The sequence below is a fragment of the Bos grunniens genome, chromosome 20 (genome assembly GCF_055505025.1).
Source record: "Bos grunniens cultivar Pamir isolate PY7600 chromosome 20, Bosgru_T2T1.0, whole genome shotgun sequence".
Lineage (NCBI taxonomy): Eukaryota > Metazoa > Chordata > Mammalia > Artiodactyla > Bovidae > Bos > Bos grunniens.
In genome coordinates, this window is record NC_141184.1 from 7,331,999 (window position 1) to 7,354,068 (window position 22,070).

The window sequence follows — 22,070 nt, forward strand, 5'->3', positions numbered from 1 at the left end:
TTTTCATTTTTTCTTTGGTCTTTGAAATTTGATTTCCTAAGACAGAAAAGAGGGGCATGCACTACACGTACAACTCACAACGTCAGACTAGTTTAATGCAGTGGCTGCGTGGGTGGGCGCTGTGTGCTGACGGGCTCAAGATAGGACTCTGGCCACTCCCTAGCCGTGCAGCATTGGGAAAGTTACTTAACCTTTCTGTGGCTGACAGCTAATGCTATGCATCAACTTGGCTAGGCTGCAGTGCCAATTTGTTTGGTGAAGCATCAGTCTAGATGTTGTTGCGAAGGTGATTCTCAGATGTGATTGACATTTAGATCCCTAGACTTTGAGTAACACAGGTTACCCTCATCATTACCCTATCAGTTGAAGTTCCTAAGAGCATGGATTGAGGTTTCCCAAAGAAGAGGAAATTTTACTTCAAGAATGAGTGGAGAAATCCTACCTGAGCTTCCCCCGTCTGTCCTGCAGAATTTGGACTCAAGACAGCAATGCCAAGCCTTCCCTGAATTCCCAGCCTGCTAGCCTGCCCTATAGATGTCAAAGAGAATGGCCACCCACTCCAGTATTCCTACCTGGAGAATTCCATGGACAGAGGAGCCTGGCAGGCTACAGTCCATGGGGTCCCAACCAGTCAGACACAACTGAGCAACTAACACTTCACTTTCACAGTGACATAAGCCAACATCTTATAACTCTCCTTCTGTCTTTTAGTCCCCTCACCTAAAACCCAGACATTATCCCACAGAAGCAATGTAATGATATGTTGCCCTTATTAAAATTTTTTTTCTTTGTTTATGCATGAAAAAAAGCATTTTTTGGAACTAGAGTAGGGTTGTAGAAATTCAGGATCTAATTCAACAGGAGTAAATATAACACTATGTGTGAAACCTTGAAATAAACATTATTTGTAGATTATAATTAAGGCTATTATGGTAGAAGTCTTATCTCCCATTCCTCTCCCATATTCTGCAGATAAATTGGGCTTGATAATTGAGCTGATGGACACAGAAATCATTGGCACAAATGACTTTGAAGAGAAAGGTACAAAGAATCACATGCAGGTGAATTTTACAAGGGCAGAGTATGGTGCAGAATGACCTGTAAGAGGGACTAGGCACCAAATGTGCATCAATTTTGCAAGAGCATCATATTCCATAGGAATGTTTATGCTGCAGTTCAAGGTGAGACAGAACCATAAATCTTAGTCCCCAAGGCAGAAAGTCTGTACTGGATCCAACCTTGTCCTGAGAGTCTAGAGTTTATCAATTGAACTTGTATGGGAATGTAAAACATTGGCTGTTTCCTTGATCAACATGAAGATCATATAAAGAAGTTACAATAATGTTTGTTCAGGGTCTTTGTCATTGCTGCCTTATCTTACTCTTTCTTTAAACCACACACAAAACTCTACTGAGTCCCCCACCTCCTCCGCTCTACGTGCTTACTAGACCCTGAGCACAGCTTTGATAATATAGCAGCTGAGATCTGATTTTGTTTCCTAGACTCACTGAAACTGAAGTTTTAGCGAATCAGCAGAACCCTCTAAGATAGCCTTCTTCACTTATAGGCTCAGACTTTGATGGCTTTGCTGTTGCAACGAGAATTCACTATTTGTAATTTCTCCAGACTCAGTCATTCTGCACTTCCAAGCTGATATTTCCTTCTATCCTCTTGAGATTGATCCTAATGAAAGACATATATTGTTTCAGTGATAATTATACAATGGCCCTCAGTCATAAGAACTGATTTTCCAAGTGGAATGGAGTTTTTTTTTTAATAGGTAAAGGTTTGCCCATCTTTTATGGTAAGTTCAAACTTTTCAGGGGTGGAAGCTTACATTGCATGACTTCCAAGAAACCTTTACCAGAGGATCTAGGTGCACCCTTCTAGGAGTCAACACCTTCCCAAGCCTCCCTTGGAGTTGGGGTAGGGACAAGGGGTCTTTTATTAGATTCCCCAGGGCTGGGAGGATTTGCTTGGATAACACTTATATCCAGACTTTTTTTTTTTTTTTTTGTCCAAGTTATTTGTTGTGTTGGAAGGAACAAAACTTGGGCATCAGACCGATCTTAGTTTGAGTTTCACCAGTTACAATTTGTATAATCTTTAGAAAATTACTTATATATGGTAATCCTCAGTTCTTGCAATGTTAAGTGGCAATGAATATATCTGCCTTGAATTACCTCAGTGATAAATTATGGAACAATAGCTGTAATGTTAATGCCATGATCCAAATTTGCACATTTGTTGGGAACAGAAATGATCTACTTGGTGAATGGATTTCAGAAACTTCATACATGGGTTTGAGAGTCAGTGGAGAGATCGAGACAGAAATATAAAAATGGAGACTTCAGCATGTAGTGAGAAGAGAAGATGCAGACTGAGAGGAGAGGAGCAATGAATTTGAAACCTTAAAAAGCGCCCAGATGGAGAGAACCAGCAGGAGAAGTAGAAACCAGGTAGTAATAGTTTAAGATACTGATCAAATCAAGGAAAAGTTTGCCAAGTAGAGACAAAAATTTTCAACTAAAATACACTGTAAGTTCTCCTCACAATAAACTTTCACTACACAAATGGGGGAATATACAAGAAAAAAAGTCATATTAACTGTTTTGCCTTTGCCATTATAGCAGCAGTGTTACAATAATGTAAACAAGCTGACATTATGGTTTTGATCCTTTAGAGAAGAACATAAGACAGTTTATCAAAGCTATGATGAACTGGGTTAAAGGATGAGATAATGTAGAAATTTCACAATTCAACTGTCTATGCACTTCACCTATTTCAGTACAATAGTCCAAGGCAGTAAAATGTAAGCAGTATGTATTGATTTTATAAAAAACACTAGACAAGTACATTAGCAGAACAAACTCACATGTTTCATTGTTTTAATATATATTTTGGCAAATAGAATATTTTCCAGGGGTAGGAAAATAGTAGCAGTAATTACTGCAGGAATGTTAATTCACATTAAATCTGTGAAAATTAAAAGGCAGTAGAATAGTATCTTTTAAAAGTGATGTACATTAGTATACAAGCTAACTACTTTATTAAAGAATGACTTTTATTTGAAAATGTGTGCTGTGCTAAGTCACTTCAGTAATGTTTGACTCTTTATGACCCCATGGACTGTAGCCAGCCTGCCTCCTCTATCCATGGGATTCTGCAGGCAAGAATACCAGAGTGGTTTGCCATTCCATTCTCCAGGGCATCTTTCCGACCCAGGAATCAAATTCAAATCTCTTGTGTCTCCTTATTTGAAGATGCTTCAGTGATATTAGTAATAATTTGGCGATATGTTATGAAATTTACTGTTTATATCAAATTCCACTGGCTATTTTGAGACTAATTATGAGTGCAAATATTCTAATTTTTCTCAAATAAATCTGGTACACAGTTTCCTATAAAATACAATATTTCATGAAATTCTTGTTGTTATTTTGAAAGAGTGAATATGGCCAGTGGGGCAATTTTAAGATCTCTATTCCCATGTTTAAACATGAGATTAAATAGTGATGAAATTGAAACATGAAATTTCCACTTAAGAATCAAAACATTAAAAAATAGAATATTTTGAAACCTGAACTGCTCATTCAAAATATCAAGCACTGGGCATCTAACACGTAAAAAATTAATTTTGTTAAATATTTTGTTAAATTAGAGAGTCTAAAACTCTCTAATGTTGGCAATAATTTATTTTAATGTAATTACATCATAGTTCTTATACACATAATTTATTACAAATATGATTAAAACATATTGATAATTTTTTGAAAGACTGACAATTTGTACATTCTGTGGGCCAGTGATTCATTAGCAGATAAACTTTAGCTCATTTTATCAGAAGTTAAGAATATCAAGAGACTGTTCATAAGGGCAAAACCATCCAGATGGCAATAGGAAAACAGATTCACACCATAGAATATTAAACAGCCCTAAAAAGGAATTTACCACAGTTACAAGCAGTGGCTTGAATTAAATTTTGTAACATCAAGAAAAGAAAAAATACTGTACAGGGAGACTTTCTGCTGTTGTTGTTTAGTCGTTAAGTTGTGTCCAACTCTGCAACTCCATGGATTATAGCCCACCAGGCTCCTCTGTCCATAAGATTTCCAAGGCATGAATACTAGAGTGGGTTGCCATTTCCTTCTCTAGGGCATTTCCCTGTCCTAGGGATTGAACTCATGTATCCTTCATTGGCAGGCATTGGCAGCCAATTTCTTTACTGCTGAGCCATAAGAAAGACTAGATTTAGTAAATTTGCCTCAGATTAAAATTAAACTAAGTGGTAACAAAATAAAATGATATTCTTTTAAGCATATACATATATGTTATCAGATATTAATAATAGACAGGTTTTAAAGTTTGCTCTTGGAAGAGGTGACATGTTTATGATGTTCATATTGTATCCCCTAACTTATCAATACAACTTTGGTTGTAACCCTATCTGTATGAACTCAGCTCCCTGGCATTTAGGGAACAAAAACAGAGTTTCTGCATGCTTCTCAGTCATTCCTTGTGTAATCAAGTCCCTGTGACCTACAGCAGTGACCTTGAAAATCCACCCTTTAAGATTGTCCACTTTAGGAGATTGACATGGGTTAGGAATGGAAGGGGAAGGTGCTAATGTTAAAGAATCTGCCTGCCAATGCAGAAGACATAAGAGACACAAGGTCAAACCCTGGGTCAGGAAGATCCTCTGGAGTAAGGCATAGCAATACGCTCCAGTATTCTTGCCTGGAGAATCCCATGGACAGAGGAGCCTGGAGGGCTACAATCCATGGGGTCTAAAAGAGTCAGACACAACTGAAGCAACTTAGCATGCAGTTTTCTAGTGGGATAACCATTTAGACATTATAGAAAAAAAAAAAAAGCTCTGGAAACAGTCTACAAAATATCTAAACTAAAAGAAAGCTGAGCACTGAAGAATTCTTGAGAGTCACTTGGACAGTAAGGAGATAAAATCAGTCAACCCTAAAGGAGATCAACACTGGATAGTCATTGGAAGGGCTGATGCTGAAGCTTAAGCTCCAATACTTTGGCCACCTGATGTAAAAAGCCGACTCATTGGAAAAGACTGATGCTGGGAAAGACTGAAGGCAAGAGGAAAAGGGAATGATAGAGGACTGGATGGTTCATGGCATCATCAATTCAATGGACATGAATTTGAGCAAACTCTGGGAGATAGCGGAGGACGGAGGAGCCAGGCAAGCTGCAGTCCATGGGTTGCAAAGAGTTAGACACAACTTAGACACTGAAAAAAACAAAACTCTAGCAAGGAATGTTGAAAGCCTTTTGTTAACAAATATTAAACTATATAAAACCTATCTGCACCCTGAATACTTGGGAGATATGCAATCTTCCCATTTGGGCAGACTGAAGAGTGAATAAAGAACAACCCTGCCATAATTATAACATAAAATCAAATAGCAAATTTTGATAAAATTGTATTTTCTGCATGATCTAACAGAGGTATGCTTAGTTATTATTTAATATGGTTATTGACTCACACTGCTTATTTGCTTCATAACACAATCATTAAACTTTTCATTATACTTTAATAATGATAAAAATATAGGCCCGGAAATTCTTCTTGTATGGAAATATTGTTATTTATTCAACTTTAACCCCAAGCACAAAATCTTTGTTTTTGTGAGTTCATTGTATTCTGTGTGGCTTTAATAAGCTCTGTGTTAATGAGCCTCTCGGTCAAAACATCACACACTGCTTTGAACAGTGAGGGGCAAAGGTGGAAAATAATTAGTAACTATTTTAGGCCTCAAGGTCTTTCAGTGACAATAGGAAGAGGAGAGGGCAAAACAGAATAGTGAGGAAAGAACTTTTCCCATCAGGACACAGGCAAAACTAATTTGTTGTTGCTGTTCAGTTGGCAAGTTGTGTCTGACTCTTGGCGACCTCATGAACAAGAGCATGTGAGACTCTTCTGTCCTCTGCTATCTCTCAGAGTTTTCTCAAATTCATGTCCATTGAGTCGGTGGTGCTATATCTAACCATCTCATCTGCTGTCCCCTTGTCCTCCTGCCCTCAATCTTTCTCAGCATCAGGGTCTTTTCCAACAAGTCAGGGTCTTTTCCAATAAGTCAGTTCTTTGCATCAGGTGGCCAAAGTATTGGAGCTTCAGCTTCAGCATCAGTCCTTCTAATGAATATTCAGGGTTGAGTTCCTTTAGGACTGACTGGTTTGATCTTCTTGCAATCCAGAGACACTCAAGAATCTCCTCCAACACTACAGTTCAAAAGCATCAGTTCTTTAGCACTCAGCCTTCTTTATGGTTCTATGAAAACTTAAAAGACCTTCTAGAACTAACACCCCAAAAAGATGTCCTTTTCATTATAGGCAACTGGAATGCAAAACTAGGAAGTCAAGAGATACCTGGAGTAACAGGCAAATTTGGCCTTGGAGTACGAAATGAATCAGGGCAAAGGCTAGCACAATTTTGCCAAGAGAACGCACTGGTCATAGAAAACACCCTCTTTCAACAACACAAGAGAGAACTCTACACATGGACATCACCAGATAGTCAATACTGAAATCAGATTGATTATATTCTTTGCAGCCAAAAATGGAGAAGCTCTGTACAATCAGCAGAAACAAGACCAGGAGCTGACTATGACTCAGATCATGAGCTCCTTATTGCCAAATTCAGACTTAAACTTAAGAAAGTAGGGAAAACACTAGACCATTCAGGCATGACTTGAGCAAATCCTTTACGATTATACATTGGAAGTGAAAAATAGAGTCAAGGGATTAGATCTAATAGACAGTATGGATGGAGGTTCGTGACATTATACAGAAGGCAGTGATCAAGACCATCCCCAAGAAAAAGAAATGCAAAAAGGCAAAATGGTTGTCTGAGGAGGCCTTAGAAATAGCTGAGAAAAGAAGAGAAGCTAAAGGCAAAGGAGAAAAGGAAAGATCTACCATTCGAATGCAGAGTTCCAAAGAATAGCAAGGAGAGATAAGAAAGCCTTCCTTAGTGATCAGTGCAAAGAAATAGAAGAAAACAATTAAATGGAAAAGACTAGCCATCTCTTCAAGAAAATTAGAGATACCAAGGGAACATTTCATGCAAAGATGGGCACAATAAAGGACAGAAACGGTATGGACCTAACAGAAGCAGAAGATATTAAGAAGAGGTGGCATGAATACACAGAAGAACTGTACAAAAAAGATCTTCATGAGCCAGATAACCACTATGGTGTGATCACTCACCTAGAGCCAGACATCCTGGAATGTGAAGTCAAGTGGACCTTAGGAAGCATCACTATGAACAAAGCTAATGGAGGTGATGGAATTCCAGTTGAGCTATTTTAAATCCTAAAAGATGATGCTGTGAAAGTGCTGCAATCAACATGCCAGCAAATGGAAAACTCAGCAGTGGCCACAGGACTGGAAAAGGTCAGTTTTCATTCCAATCCCAAAGAAAGGCAATGCCAAACAATGATCAAACTACCACAAAATTGCACTCATCTCACACATTAGCAAAGTAATGCTTAAAATTCTCCAAGCCAGGCTTCAAGAGTATGTGAACCGTGAACTTTCAGATGTTCAAGCTGGAACATCTGTTGGACCATAGAAAAAGCAAGAGAATTCCAGAAAGACATCTATTTCTGCTTTATTGATTATGCCAAAGCCTTTGACTGTAGATCACAACAAAACTGTGAGAAATTCTTCAAGAGACTGGAATACCAGACAACCTTACCTGACTCCTGAGAAATCTGTATTCAGGTAAAGAGCAACCGTGAGACCCAGACATGGAACAACAGACTAGTTCCAAATTGGGAAAGGAGTACGTCAAGTCTGTGTATTGTCACCCTGCTTATTTAACTTCTATGCAGAGTATATCATGTGAAATGTCAGGCTGGATGAAGCTCAAGCTGGAAACAAGATTGTTAGGAGAAATATCAATAATCTCAGATACACCTATGGTACCACCCTTATGGCAGAAAGTGACGAGGAACTAAAGGGCCTCTTGAGGAAAGTGAAACAAGAGAGTGAAAAAGTTAGCTTAAAATTCAACATTCAAAAAACTAAGACCATGGCACCTGGTTCCATCACTTCATGGCAAACAGATGGGGAAACAGTGGAAGCAGTGACAGACTTTATTTTCTTGGGCTCAAAAATCACTGCAGATGGTGACTGCAGCCATGAAATAAAAAGACGCTTGCTCCTTGGAAGAAAAGCTATGACAAACCTAGACAGCTTATTCAAAAGCAGAGACATTACTTTACTGACAAAAGTCTGTCTAGTCCAAGCTATGTTTTTTCCGGTAGTCATGTATGGATATGAGAGTTGGACTATAAAGAAAGCTGAGTGCTGAAGAACTGTGGTGTTGGAGAAGACTCTTGAAAGTCCCTTGGACTGTAAGAAGATCCAAGCAGTAAATCCTAAAGGAAATAAGTCCTGAATATTCATTGGAAGGACTGATGCTGAAGCTGAAACTCCAGTACTTAGGCCACTTGATGCGGACAACTGACTCACTGGAAAAGACCCTGATGCTAGTAAAGATTGAACGCAGGAGGAGAAAGGGCCGACAGAGGATGAGATCGTTGGATGGCATCACTAACTCAATAGACTTGAGTTTGAGTAAGCTCCAGGAGTTGGTGATGGACAGGGAAGCCTGCAATACTGCAGTCCATGGGGCCACAAAGATTTGGACATGACTGAGCAACTGAATTAAACTGAGCTTCTTTATGGTCCAGCTCTCACATCTGCACATGACTACTAGAAAAACCATAGCTTTGACTAGATGTATCTTTGTTGGCAAAGTAACATCTCTGCTTTTTATGTGCTGTCTAGGTTTGTCGTAGCTTTTCTTCCAAGAAGCAAGTGTCTTTTAATTTCATGACTGCAGTCTTAATTTACTCCCAAGTTAATCTGAAAACAGTGGAAAATTGACTCAAGATGCTCAAACTTGCATGCATATATTTTTTAATTGCTAGTTTTTTATTGGAAATTTTGCTTTTTCCCAGTAAAGAAATCTACTTACTTTTACGAAGATACACTATAAACCTGAAACCAGAAAAAAGAAACATTATCACTTAATTATTTTAATCCATTCATTCTTTTTTTAGCCAAATGATAAACACTAACAGTAAAGGGATAAAATATGAAATAAAATGGAAGTGAAATACTTCTAAATAAATATTGTTCCATACAGTCACTTTCTACATGGTTTGTCAAGATGCTTCTTATGTGAATTTTCAGCTATACTCATTTTTAACTAGTATTTTGTGATATTTTCAGTTAGGGCCATGAAACAGATGCAAGTTCCTATGCACATTTCTCCTGAGTGATCAGGAGAAATATAGGGGGTACTTTACTAGTTCCAAAGCGGAGAAAATGTGAGCAGCATATGAGCATTACAAAGAGACTTGCTATTGGGTTTGTAGATTTTTCCAAGAAACACCTTTCTGATAAAATTGCAACTCAAGACAATATCAAAGTGAAGAGGTAAAGGAATTTATCCTAATATGTCATTGAAAGAGGCTCTGTGAAATCAAAGACTTCTCAAGGTCTCTTTTCACCTCAGTTCCTCACTTGGAAACTTCACCAGAGCCCCTTGTTGTATATAGACCTCTTTATTAAGAATGTGTGCACATATATAAGTGGTACAGCAACATGCAACAAGGTAGTCCATGAACCATTGTACGGGTGTGTGATGGGGGACTATGATGCTGAACCAATCAGTGAGAGACTCACAATCACAGAGACTCACATTTTCAACTGTGTCCTTTTAGAAAGAACTGTGACTTTCCTAGTATCATTTCTTCAATTGTAAAATAGACATTATTAGTCCCACTTTATCAGATTTTTAGTAAACAGGATCTTTTCTTGGAAAACATTGCTTGTTATGGGAGAAGGTAATGGCCACCCACTCCAGTACTCTTGCCTGGAAAATCCCATGGATGGAGGAGCCTGGTGGGCTGTAGTCCACGGGATCACGAAGAGTCAGACACGATTGAGCGACTTCACTTTCACTTTTCACTTGCATGCATTGGAGAAGGAAATGGCAACCCACTCCAGTGTTCTTGCCTGGAGAATCCCAGGGATGGGGGAGCCTGGAGGGCTGCTGTCTATGGGATCGCACAGAGTCGGACACGACTGAAACAACTTAGCAGCAGCAGCATGATAGTATTAATTTTAATTAGATTACATCAAATATTTCATAAATTCCCATCTCTAGGTACTGCAACTGATACTCTAGTGTGATGACGCTAATCACTTCTCACAAAGGACGTGCTATTGGATCTTATTCTGGGCATAAATCTGAGGATACATAGCTGTGCCTGTGGACTCCTGTGGGGGGATGTATATTTAGAAAGGAGGGCAGTGCACTGAATGTAAACCAGGAAAATGATATCGCTGTTTCCTTTCAGCTACTGAGATCATTGTAGATTCACGTGAGAGTTAGGGCTGCTATAACAAAGCATTATGGGTGGCTTAAACAATAAGCTCTCATTTCTCATATTTCTGGAGTCTGAGAGGTCTAACATCAAGATGCTGGCAGATTCAGTGTCTGGTTAGGACTCTTCCTGGTTCATGGATGGCCATTTTCTCATTGTGACTTCACATGGCAGATTGAAAGAGAGGACAGGGGAGATCGAGATAGACCAGTAGCACTTGTTTCATCATAAATAAATTTCATTTATCTTCTTTATTTTCTTCTCAACTCCTGAACAGTGACAACTACCATCTAACTCTTTTGTCATCTGATTCCCAGATCTTATTAATATAAAGGCTCCTCTAAACATAGCATCAATTTTGGACCAGGATGTGGCCATCTACATTCCTAAATGCCCCTAAATGACATCAGAGCTTCTGATAAACTTCACTGCTTACAGTCCCCCACTTCTGCAGAGATGTACATTATCTCCACTATACTTAACGACCAGCGATCACTGGGCTGACCTGGGAATGATTTTTCATCAGATCACTGTGGAAGCTGCCTTCAGATGGTAATTTTTCTCATCACTGTTAAAGGCATCACCCCATTAAAGGCAGAACTTTAGGGCCCTGATAGCTCCATTGGTAAAGAATCCACCTGTAATACAGGAGACCCCAGTTTGATTCCTGGGTGAGGAAGATCCACTGGAGAAGAGATAGGCTACCCACTCCAGTATCCTTGGGCTTCCCTTGTGATTCAGCTGGTAAAGAATCTGCCTGCAATGTGGGAGACCTGGGTTTGATCCCTGGGTTGGGAAGATTCCCTGGAGAAGGGAATGGCTACCCATTCCAGTATTCTGGCCTGGTGGATTCCATGAACTGTATGTCCATGGGGTCACAAAGAATCTGACACGACTGAGCTGCTTTCACTTTCACTTAGAGATGAAATGTCCTGAGTCCCATTATCCGTCCCTACTTCAGATATGAACTCTGAAATTTGAAGGCTCTTCATGTGGCTTCTGCAGCTTAATGATGCCATCAGTATCTCCTACCTGAATAAAGGCTGTTCTAATTATGGTACTGGGAGCCACAACTCTATTTAAGTTAATTGAGTTCATTGACTAGTTTGCAGAAAACACACACACACACACAATTAGAAAAGAAATTGTGCATGTGTTATTTGTTGCAGGTCAACTTTGAAATGATAACTGTTTGGTCTGCCCTAAATAAAATGAGGAAAACAGTCCAAGTTGAACTATTTACAGGCTGAGGTGATGAACATATGTTTCTAATTTGAGCTAGGATAATAGCAAAAATACACAATTTTAGCACATCTTAGTTCTTGACAAACCACTTGCAATCTATCTCAGCTAAGAGATGAGCATATGGTTCAAGGAATAAAGAAACTAGGTGGCTTGGTGTGGAAATGGAACTCCTAGGCTCAGAGTTTCATGACTGCTGTTTCTCTCTCTCCCTCTGTGTGTGTGTGTGTGTGTGTGTGTGTGTGTGTGTGTGTGTGTGTGTGTTAGCACCTTGCAGCAAGCAGGATCTTAGTTCCCTGACCAGGGATGAGACTGTACCCCCTGCACTGGAAGTGGAAGCACTGAGTCTTAACCACTGGGCCCCCAGGGAATCCCGGCTCCAAGTAGCATGACTGCTATAGTCTCATCTTTTCCTGAGGTTGGGTCTTCAATATTTTCTGTGAATTTTCTCATCAGGAAAAAGATGCTCTTGATCCAGGCAGGTGAGTACAGTGGGGATGACAAGGGCGCTGACTATTTCACATTACACTTTAGGCGGGGTGAGTTTCACAAGGAGGTTATCAGGCCTGTTCAGAGTTGCCACATCTGGATGTGATCAGGGAGCTTGATTTCCTTCAGGCAAGTGTGAAGTGTGATGGGAGGGGGTGTCGACTGCCCTCTGAAAGGAAATACAGACTCAGAGTGGAGGAGGAGCCTGGGAACCAAGATGCTAGGCTTCTTTTCCAGCTAGAATTACTTTATTCCAGTCAGACCATGGGCAACTTATTTTATTTTTGGCACATCTGTTATTTCCTTAATTCTTGACTCCAGGTATGGGCTGCCTTGGTGGTTCAGTGATAAAAAAAAGAAAAGACAAGGAAAAAAACAGCTACCAATGCAGGAGATGTGGGTTCAATCCCTGGATTGGTAAGATTCCCTGAAGGGGAAATGGCCACCCTCTCAAGTATTTTCGTCTAGGAAATCCCCTCGACACAGGAACCTGGCAGGCTCCATTCCCTGGGGTTGCAAAGAGTTAGACACAGCTGAGCACACACACATTCGCTTCCTCTTTAGTTGCCAGAGGACCTTTGTCTGAGGCTTGTCTTCTTCCCTGGACCACTTACGAGAATGTAAGCTCAGGTTCTCTGTTCCCAGGACCTGGTTCTTAAAGATGGCTCTGTAGTATCTTCCCCCTGGGCCTGGGGGTAGAGGACAGATTCTCCAAAATCATTTTGACCCAACTCCTATCTTCTCCAAAACTATTTCTCTCTGATTTCAACTCCATCAGGCAGAAACCCCATTCTGTCTGCCTGGATCCCTTCTAAGACCCTTGCATCCTCTCCTGGGTACAGCAAGTCCCCTACATATGAACGAGTTCTGTTCCAAGAGCATATTGTGTAGGTCCAATTTGTCATAAGTCCAACAAAATTAGCCTAGGTACCCTACTAGCACAACCAGCTAAATAGTACTGGACTGTGATAGGTTTATCACACTTTTCACACACATAATACGTAAAAACGAAACACAAAATTAACGTTTTTTTAATGTTACAGTACAGTACTTCGAAAAGTTCAGCAGTACAGTATAACAACTGGCATGAAGGGGCTGGCATCAAGTGAACAGGCAAGAAGAAGTACCGACTGGGGAGGACGAGGAGGTAGGAGATGGTAGAGCTGAAGAATCGTCAGCAATAGGAGACCGAAGGCAAGTTGCAACTTCACTCACACCTGTCCACTGACATCTTTGAAAGTTCACGTCTCGAAGATTCTTACATAGGGGATTTACTGTATATACTAGCTTTAAGGGCTTTCACTCCTGAGCTGGAGATGAGTGGCCATCTCTGCCTTTCACCTGAATAGATAGAGGTGATCATAAAAGAGAAGAAACAAACATGTGGGTTATTTTCTCAAAGTTTCTCTCTCAAGTGAAGACTAAAGCAGCTGACACGAGAGGTCCCACCATATACAAGATGAATCTGCCAACTCCGTTATGTAGATCCCCACTTCAAAGAGATCAGTACGTTTGGGGTTTTAAGGAAATGGTTCTAGATACAGGATGAGAAGAAGGTCAGAAGAAAGACAAGACCAAAGAGTTGATGGCATTCACCAAGATCTGGGGTTGTATCTGCCCACAGGTACAACATAAGTGGGTTACTTGTGATAAAGACAGCACGTTAGTGTGGGTGAGGCTAATTGGAGGCTCATTCCAATTGTGTACTAGCTTACTTATTTCATAATAACCTTCTGAGCAGCTGTTGTTGTTGTTCAATCACTAAATTGTGTCTGATTCTGCAACGCCCATGGACTGCAGCATGCCAGGCTTCCCCATCCTTCACTATCTCCCAGTTTGCTCAAGTTCATGTCTATTGAGTTGGTAATGCTAACCATCTCATCCTCTGCCATCCCCTTCTCCTTTTGCCTTCAGTCTTTCCCATCATCAGGATCTTTTCCAGTGAGTCAGCTCTTCACAACAGGTGGCCAAAGTATTGGAGCTTCAACTTCAGCATCAATCCTTCAAAGGAATATTAAGGGTTGGTTTCCTTTAGGACTGACTTGTTTGATCTCCATGCAGTCCAAGGGACTCTCAAGAGTCTTCTCCAGCACCACAATTCAAAGCATCAGTTCTTAGGGGCTCAGCCTTCTTTATGGTTCAACTCTCACATCCATACATGACTACCAGAAAAACCATAGCTTTGACAATAGCTACCTTTGGTGGCAAAGTGATATCTCTATGTTTTAATATGTTGTCTAGGTTTGTCATAGCTTTTCTTCTAAGAAGCAAGCATCTTTTAATTTCATGGCTGCAGTCACCACCTGCAGTGATTTGAGAGTCCCCAAAAATAAAATTTGTCACTGCTTCCACTTTTTTTTTTTTTTTTTGAGCAGAGAGTTCCTCTATAGAGAAATTTCCATCCAAAAGATACTTAGTTTTCTATTATTTTTCAGTCCTTAAAGTGAATCTTTAAAAGCAAAGTCTACTATCAGACTTCGCTTAATTCCCAACAGTACACAGCACACCTGCTCACCAGGAGCTGAGGTTTGCGTGTGCAGGTGTGTAGAGGCCAGCTCCTGTGGGGAGTCTGGCGTGCACTGGCTCTGGTGTCATACATGATGGATTCCCCTCGTGGCTCAGACAAGGGTGGAGACCTCACAAGTAAGCAGCACTAGCCTTGCACTTCCTCAGAAGAGAGATCTTATCTTTGGTTCTCTCCCTTCATCCCCTGCAAGGACGTTAGAGAGGACTCACTTCCTCTCAGGCCTTCAATTGAAAAAATACCACAGTAGGAAGTGTCAGTCATCATCCCAACCCATACCACAACTAACCCTTCCATATAAGGTGTGGAATTTGATCCAGAAGCATCCCATAAACACATTTCCTTGCATAAAGTCTGACTCCTGGTGTGTAGTGACCAGAGGATTTTGTCTCATCCACAAGTAGAACCAGAGTAGTTTATGTTCTTGGATGGACCCCCCCAGGCTGTGCTCTTGAGGACATTTCCCTGAAGAGCCCACCCCCTAGATCGTACACACATCATGTAGATTTTTTTCTCATCTGTGCCCAGAACCATCTTCCCACTGGTGCTATAAATCTCCTATGTGTGAGACAGCTGAATTATTTATCATAATATGCTGAGTAAAATCCCCATAAACCAAATTTGCTAGAATGACCTTCCCATCCATCAACCTGGCCCTACAGATCATCACAGTTAAATATCTGGAAAAAGGTTCTTGGAAACTCTAACAGTATCTTCAAAGTCTATTCCTTGAAAATGAAGTAAGTTAGGACTTCTACAGGAAATTGGTATTTAAAGGGAATTAAATGCATGGGTCTCACCAAGAGTTGGGGACAACTGAGCTCAGTTGCATAGATGGGCTTCCCTGGTGGTGCTAGTGGTAAAGAATCCATAAAGAGATGTAAGAGATGAGGGGCCATCCCTGGGTCAGGAAGATCCCCTGGAGTAGGAAGTGGCCCCACCCCAGTATTCTTGCCTGGAGAATCCCGTGGACAGAGGAACTTGGTGGGCTAAGTCTATAGAATCATAAAGAGTTGCACATGACTGAGCAACTGAGTACACATCCATCAGATGCATGGATTGTTTGAAGCCCATCCCCACAGATAAAAATGACTCATGACCTGTTAACTTTCTTTCATAGACAGGAGACTTGTGCTCATAATGGTAAAATTAGGTGCTCAGAGGCTCATGAGAGTGTAAAAGTAAGCTGGTCTCTAAATCAGTTACTGCTGGAAAGATGCAGTGCATTTGAAAATGACAACAGCTGATGATTACCAGCATCCTTGGAGCACTTATTATTCCAGTAAAACTAATGATTGCATAATCAAGCCATCTTTTAAGCCACTGAAAATGTATCACCTCTTGCTATACAGCAAGAACAAAGCTTCTAGGAAAATACTTTTATTTTTAAAAATCCCTGGTGATTCTGGAAGCAAAAATGAATTTCCACTTCACATTTTTTATTTAAGACACATATACCTTGAAATGTAAGTTATCCTTATATATATCAATCATATATAATTTACTCCATAAGTTATCTGGATTATAAAAGTGACTTTTAATATCTACTTCTATATTACTTTATTGGAAGTGGGTAAAGTTCTGAAATTTTTATTTAAAAAATTACTGTTGAGTCTTTGTGGGTCCTGGCTACCCAGTCCAGTATTCTTGCCCGGAGAATTCCATGGACAGAAGAGCCTGGTGGGCTACAGTCCATGGGGTCACAAAGAGTCAGACATGACTGAGTGACTGACACATTTAGGGTATGCAAATTCATGGACTAACTTCCTTTAGCGATGTGTCTTGATTCCAGTCATTTTGTAGGGTGTTCTTTTAAGGATGCATGATATATTATTTTTATTTGGTTGTAGGATTATTGCCTCAAAGTTTCATCCTTAAACTACCTTTAATCCAGAGTTTCCTTTGTCATATTTTAGAATAATAATATTAATAGATAGTCTTAATAGTATGATAGTCTTAATAGAACTTGGTAGTTGAGAAGGGAAAACATACTTCAGTGCAGTGTATCTGAGGTGAAAATTTGTATAAGTGATGATAATAATAGGCTTTGTGAGGGAAGTTAAAAGATCAAGGAGAAATTAGTACATTCATTGGCAGTAGTAAATCAGATAAGTTAGCAATATATTCAATAAATAGTTTGGATTTCAATTATGTTTTTTGCTCTGGTGCTCACTGCTGGATATAAAAATGTACAGGTCACAATCTGTGCCCCTCTAAAGCTCTTAGTTCAGTACATGCCTGGGTGCTCATTTGCTTTGCCGTGTCCAACTCTTTGCAACCTGATGGACTGTAGCTCACCAGGCTCCTCTGTCCATGAGATATCCCAGGCAAGAACAGTGGAGTGGGTTGCCATTTCCTTCTCCAGGGGATCTTCCGGACCCAGGGATCAAACCTGCATCTGCTTCATTGGCAGACGGATTCTTTACCACTAAGCTACTTGGGAAGCCCCTTTAGTCCAGTAGAGAGCTTCCCAAACTAAACACTATTGAGACTTTGATCTGGATGACTCTCTGTTGCAGTGAAGAGTGCCGTGTGCACTGCAGAATATTTAGCAGCATTACTGACCTCCACCCATTAGATGGCAGTAGAATTCCCTCCCCCAGTTGTGACAACCAAACAGGTCTTCAGTTCAATTCAGTTCATTCAAGTCCTGTCCAACTCTTTGCAACCCCATGAACTGCAGCATGCCAGGCTTCCCTGTCCATCACCAACTCCCAGAGCTTGCTCAAACTCATGTCCATTGAGTCAGTGATGCCATCCAATCATCTCATCCTTTGCTGTCCCCTTCTTTTCCCACTTTCAGTCTTTCCCAGCATCAGGGTCTTTTCCAATGAATCAGTTCTTCACATCAGCTGGCCAAAGTATTGGAGCTTCAGCTTCAGCTTCAGCATCAGTTCTTCCAATGAATATTCAGGACTGATCTCCTTCAGGATGGACTAGTTGGATCTCCTTGCAGTCCAAGGGACTTTCTAGAGTCTTCAATACCACAGTTCAAAAGCATCAATTCTTCAGTGCTCAGCTTTCTTTATGGTCTAACTTTAACATACATACATGACTACTGGAAAAACCATATTTTTGACTAGACAGATTTTGTCAGTAAAGTAATGTCTCTGCTTTTTAATATGCTGTAAAGGTTGGTCATAGCTTTTTTTCCAAGGAACAAGTGTCTTTTAATTTCATGGCTACAGTCACCATCTGCAGTGATTTCAGAACCCAAGAAAATAAAATATGTCACTGTTTCCAGTGTTTCCCCATCTATTTGCCATGAAGTGATGGGACCAGATGCCATGATCTTCTTTTTTTGAATGTTGAGCTTTAAGCCAGCTTTTTCATTCTCCTCTTTCACTTTCATCAAGAGGCTCTTTAGGTCCTCTTCACTTTCTGCCATAAACAGGTCTTCAGATTGTCAAATATCACCTCAGAGACACAATTGTGGGTGAGAAGCACTGTCCTAGTTGGACACAGGGTTTGATAAAGTCAAGGATACGTGATAAGTGTTGGAAGAACACAGCGTTCCTAAAAAAGCTGTGAACTGACCCAAGACATGGCTAAGAGAGGCAGAGTGTCCTTGATGGCTTTGTTTGTAATTCACTTTTATTTTTGGCTGTTCTGGGTCTTCATTGTGGCGTAGCAGCTTTCTCTAGTTGTGGTCCATGGGCGTCTTTCCTTGGGTTTATTTGCTCTACAGCATGTGGGATCTTAGTCCCCCAACCACAGATCAGGGATCAAACCCAAGTCTCCTTCATTGGAAGGCAGATTCTTAACCACTGGACCACAAGACAGACCCCTTTAATGACTCGTTTTGATGACAGTTCATTTAGGAGAACCAGGCTAAAATTTTTAACTTAATTTGGTGGAAATGGAGATATCTCTGAAGTCTTATTCTCTGTGGAGTGATAAGATGTATATCATTATCAGCCAATTTCTGTTCTGTAACTTAAAACTTGTTTATGACTTTAAGATGGAGAAGATTTTCCTAAATATTGTCCTAAATTTCTTCACAAAGAGTTTTGCCTCTTATGTTCTTACAATATATTTCAACAATTTTAGACTGAGGCTTTGATCCAATTTTATTTTCTTCATATGGTGAGCAAGTTTTTCAGCCCAGTTATCATGATCTTTGGTGTCTAATGCTCTAAACTGCTGTGGTTTGCAGTCTACACTTCCTCTGTTCTTCCTTATTAGCCCATTTATCTGTATCTTTCTAAATGCCAGTCTTTGGTTTTGCAATGTTATCTTCTATCTAGTAGAATAAGCCCTGTCTTTTTCCTCTTTAAGAATTAGCTCAGAAATCTGGAAAGACTTATACTGTCATACATTTGAAAACTGTCCAATTTCCCTAAAATTGTTTAGGTGTCTATCAGTCATATTAATTTTTTTGTTTTGTTTTACTTGGGAAGGATGGATATCTTAATAATGTCTGTCCATAAACCTTTTATCTAATATTTTATTTCACTAAATAAATCACTCTCTAGAGACCCAATATAGGTAGGGTAATCCCACCTATGTGATAGTCTAATGTTTATGCAAGCAGTATCTTATTGAATTTTCTAATTACATTTACTGAATTGCCTTAGGTTTATGTTTGGATCTATATAGCTACTTTGTAGTCACATTTTATCAGTATTTCTGTTGATTCTTCTGATTTTTGTATATACCACATGTAAATATACCCTGCAGATAACAATATTTTAACTTTTTTCCTAAGTCTTATTCTGCTTATTTTTCTTTTTTAATGATATTGAGTAAAACTATCTCAAGTGGAAATCTTTATAGATTCATCTGCATTTAATTGAAAAAAATTTAAAAACAGGAAAGTGATTAACCAGAAACTTATATTTGTTTCCTTTATAAATTGACCAATGACTATTATCTAAAATATTGTAGAAAGCCCTAAAATCAGCATTAGTAAAGGAACATAATCCTGTAATCAATGAATCTGAAAAGGCAATTCATAGTTTAAAAAATTTGGATATCCAATATGTTTGAGCATTTCTCCATATGTTCACTAGTAAATAAGAGGAGAGTGTATTTAAAATTGAAAGACCATGTTATGTCTCCCTATTGCTAAAGTTTAGAAAGTTAGATACAAAATTCATTGTCAACAAACTCATTGGTTACTTTGCAATATGTAAACAAAATTTTAGTGAAAGCCTGAACTAATGAAGCAACTTTGAAGAAGGCTTCAAGCATTTAATAAACCAGGGCATATATTTAACTTAAAATACAGTGGTTCCACTACCAAGGTATATAATCAAAGGAAGCTCTGAGTGAATAATTTATCATGAAAAGTGGAATTAAAGGAGATGATAAAGATATCTGATCTAAAGCAGTCATAAACCATGATTGTCCCAGTCAAACCTAGATATCTGGTCATGCTTCCCATGGAACACACATGCAATTTCAAATACATCTAAAGAATGTTAATTTCATCATTGTAATATTAAAAAATGGAAAAGTGTAGATCAATAAAATGGACAAAAAAAACCACACAGTCTATATATAAATACCTTGATATACTATAGTACATGTCTACATATCATCATAGATTTACCTGAAAAGTACATTGGGAATGAAGAAATGTAATTTTTATATTTTGAATTACATAATTACTCATGCCTACACAATCACTCAGTCATGACTGACTCTTCATTATGCCATGGACTGTAATCCGCCAGGCTCCTCTGTCCATGGGATTTCCCAGCAAGAATACTGATGTGGGTTGCCATTGCCTCCTCTGAGGGATCTCCTTGACCCAGGGAATCAAGCCTGCATCTCCTGTGTCTCTTGCAATGGCAAGCAGTTTCTTTCCCCTTGAGCCACTTGGGAAGCCCATATGGAATTATGTATTTGTATAAAACATGTACATCAAAAACACTGTTTGTGTGTGTGTGTGTGTGTGTGTGTGTGTGTGTGTGTGTGTGTGTTAGTCGTTCAGTTGTGTCCGACTCTGTGACCCCATGGACTGTAGTTCTCCAGACTCCTCTGTCCATGGAATTTTCCAGGCAAGAATACTGGAGTGGTTTACCATTCCCTTCTCCAGGGGATCTTCCCAACGCACGGACTGAACTGGGGTCTTCTGCATTGCAGGCAGGCTCTTTACCATATCAGCCACCAGGGCATACATAGTATCTTAGTCTGTTTGGTTTCCATAACAAAACACCATAGACTGAGTGCCTTAAACAACAGAAGTTTTCTCACAGTTCTGGAGGCGGGAAGTCTGGGTTGCTAACATGGTCAGATAATGAATGCTGAGCACTCTCTTCCGGGCTTGTAGATTGTGCTGCCATGCTATCTACTCTCATGGCTTTGCCTCCATGTGTGTGACATCTCTCTCTCTCTCTCTCTTCCTTTTCTTATAAGACCACAAATCCTAATGGATTAGGACTCTACCATTATGACCTAATTTAGGGCTTCCCTGGTAGCTCAGATGGTAAAGAATTTGCCTGCAAAGCAGGAGACCTGGGTTCAATCCCTGGGTTGGAAAGATCCCCTGGAGAAGAGAATGGCTACCCACTCCAGTAATCTTGCTAAAATCTAACAGTGTGAAATTAATCAAGTGCATGAATGTGTGGAAAGGAGTCATAATGAAGGTGAAGAAAAAATGAAGCTCTTCTAAACCAGGAAAGTTGAAGTTATGAGAATTTACAGTTGTACTCTAAATAAAAAATAAGGTCATGTTTTTGGATGTGAAATTGTAGAAATAATCCTACTTGAAGGCTAGCACACATTCAAGATTTTGTCCCATTTAGATGAGGGCAAACCCATTAATATTTGTGACATTTGTTGCAACTAATAGCTTGAAGATAAAATTTAAATAAAATGAAGAACTCTACACATGGTGTATTTAGTGTGATTCATTTATGATAAAATTACATTTTGACTTAAAGGATTACCAGATGCACTTGCTTTCTTCTATCCAGGACAATTCTTGCCAGCATCTCATATAACATCCATGTCGTCACACCTCATCATTACTTTCCTGTTCCCATCTTATTCACTTTTGTCATAGAAGATGTTTCTCGAAATAACTTTTTCCCTACTTCCTTATCTATTCTCTCCAATCTCACTTGCTGTTTTTTTTTTCCATCTTCAAGCCTGCCTGAGGCTACACCTCTCTCTTCCCTTTGTCTCTATGCTTTCTCAGTGAGTGGTTTAAATCCATCATGAGTTGCTGAGTCACAAATCTGTATCTATGGTCCTGCCTCTCTCTGGAGACATGTCATTTACAAACCACTGCACACCTGATATCTCTTCTAGGATGTCAGATTCATGTATCACATCTAAAACACCCCATATGTAACTCTTGACACAGTCTCCCAACTTAGTTCTATTCCTTCCCCATCTTAAGAAGCAATAGAATTCAGAGTTGCTGCAATCCCAAGCTT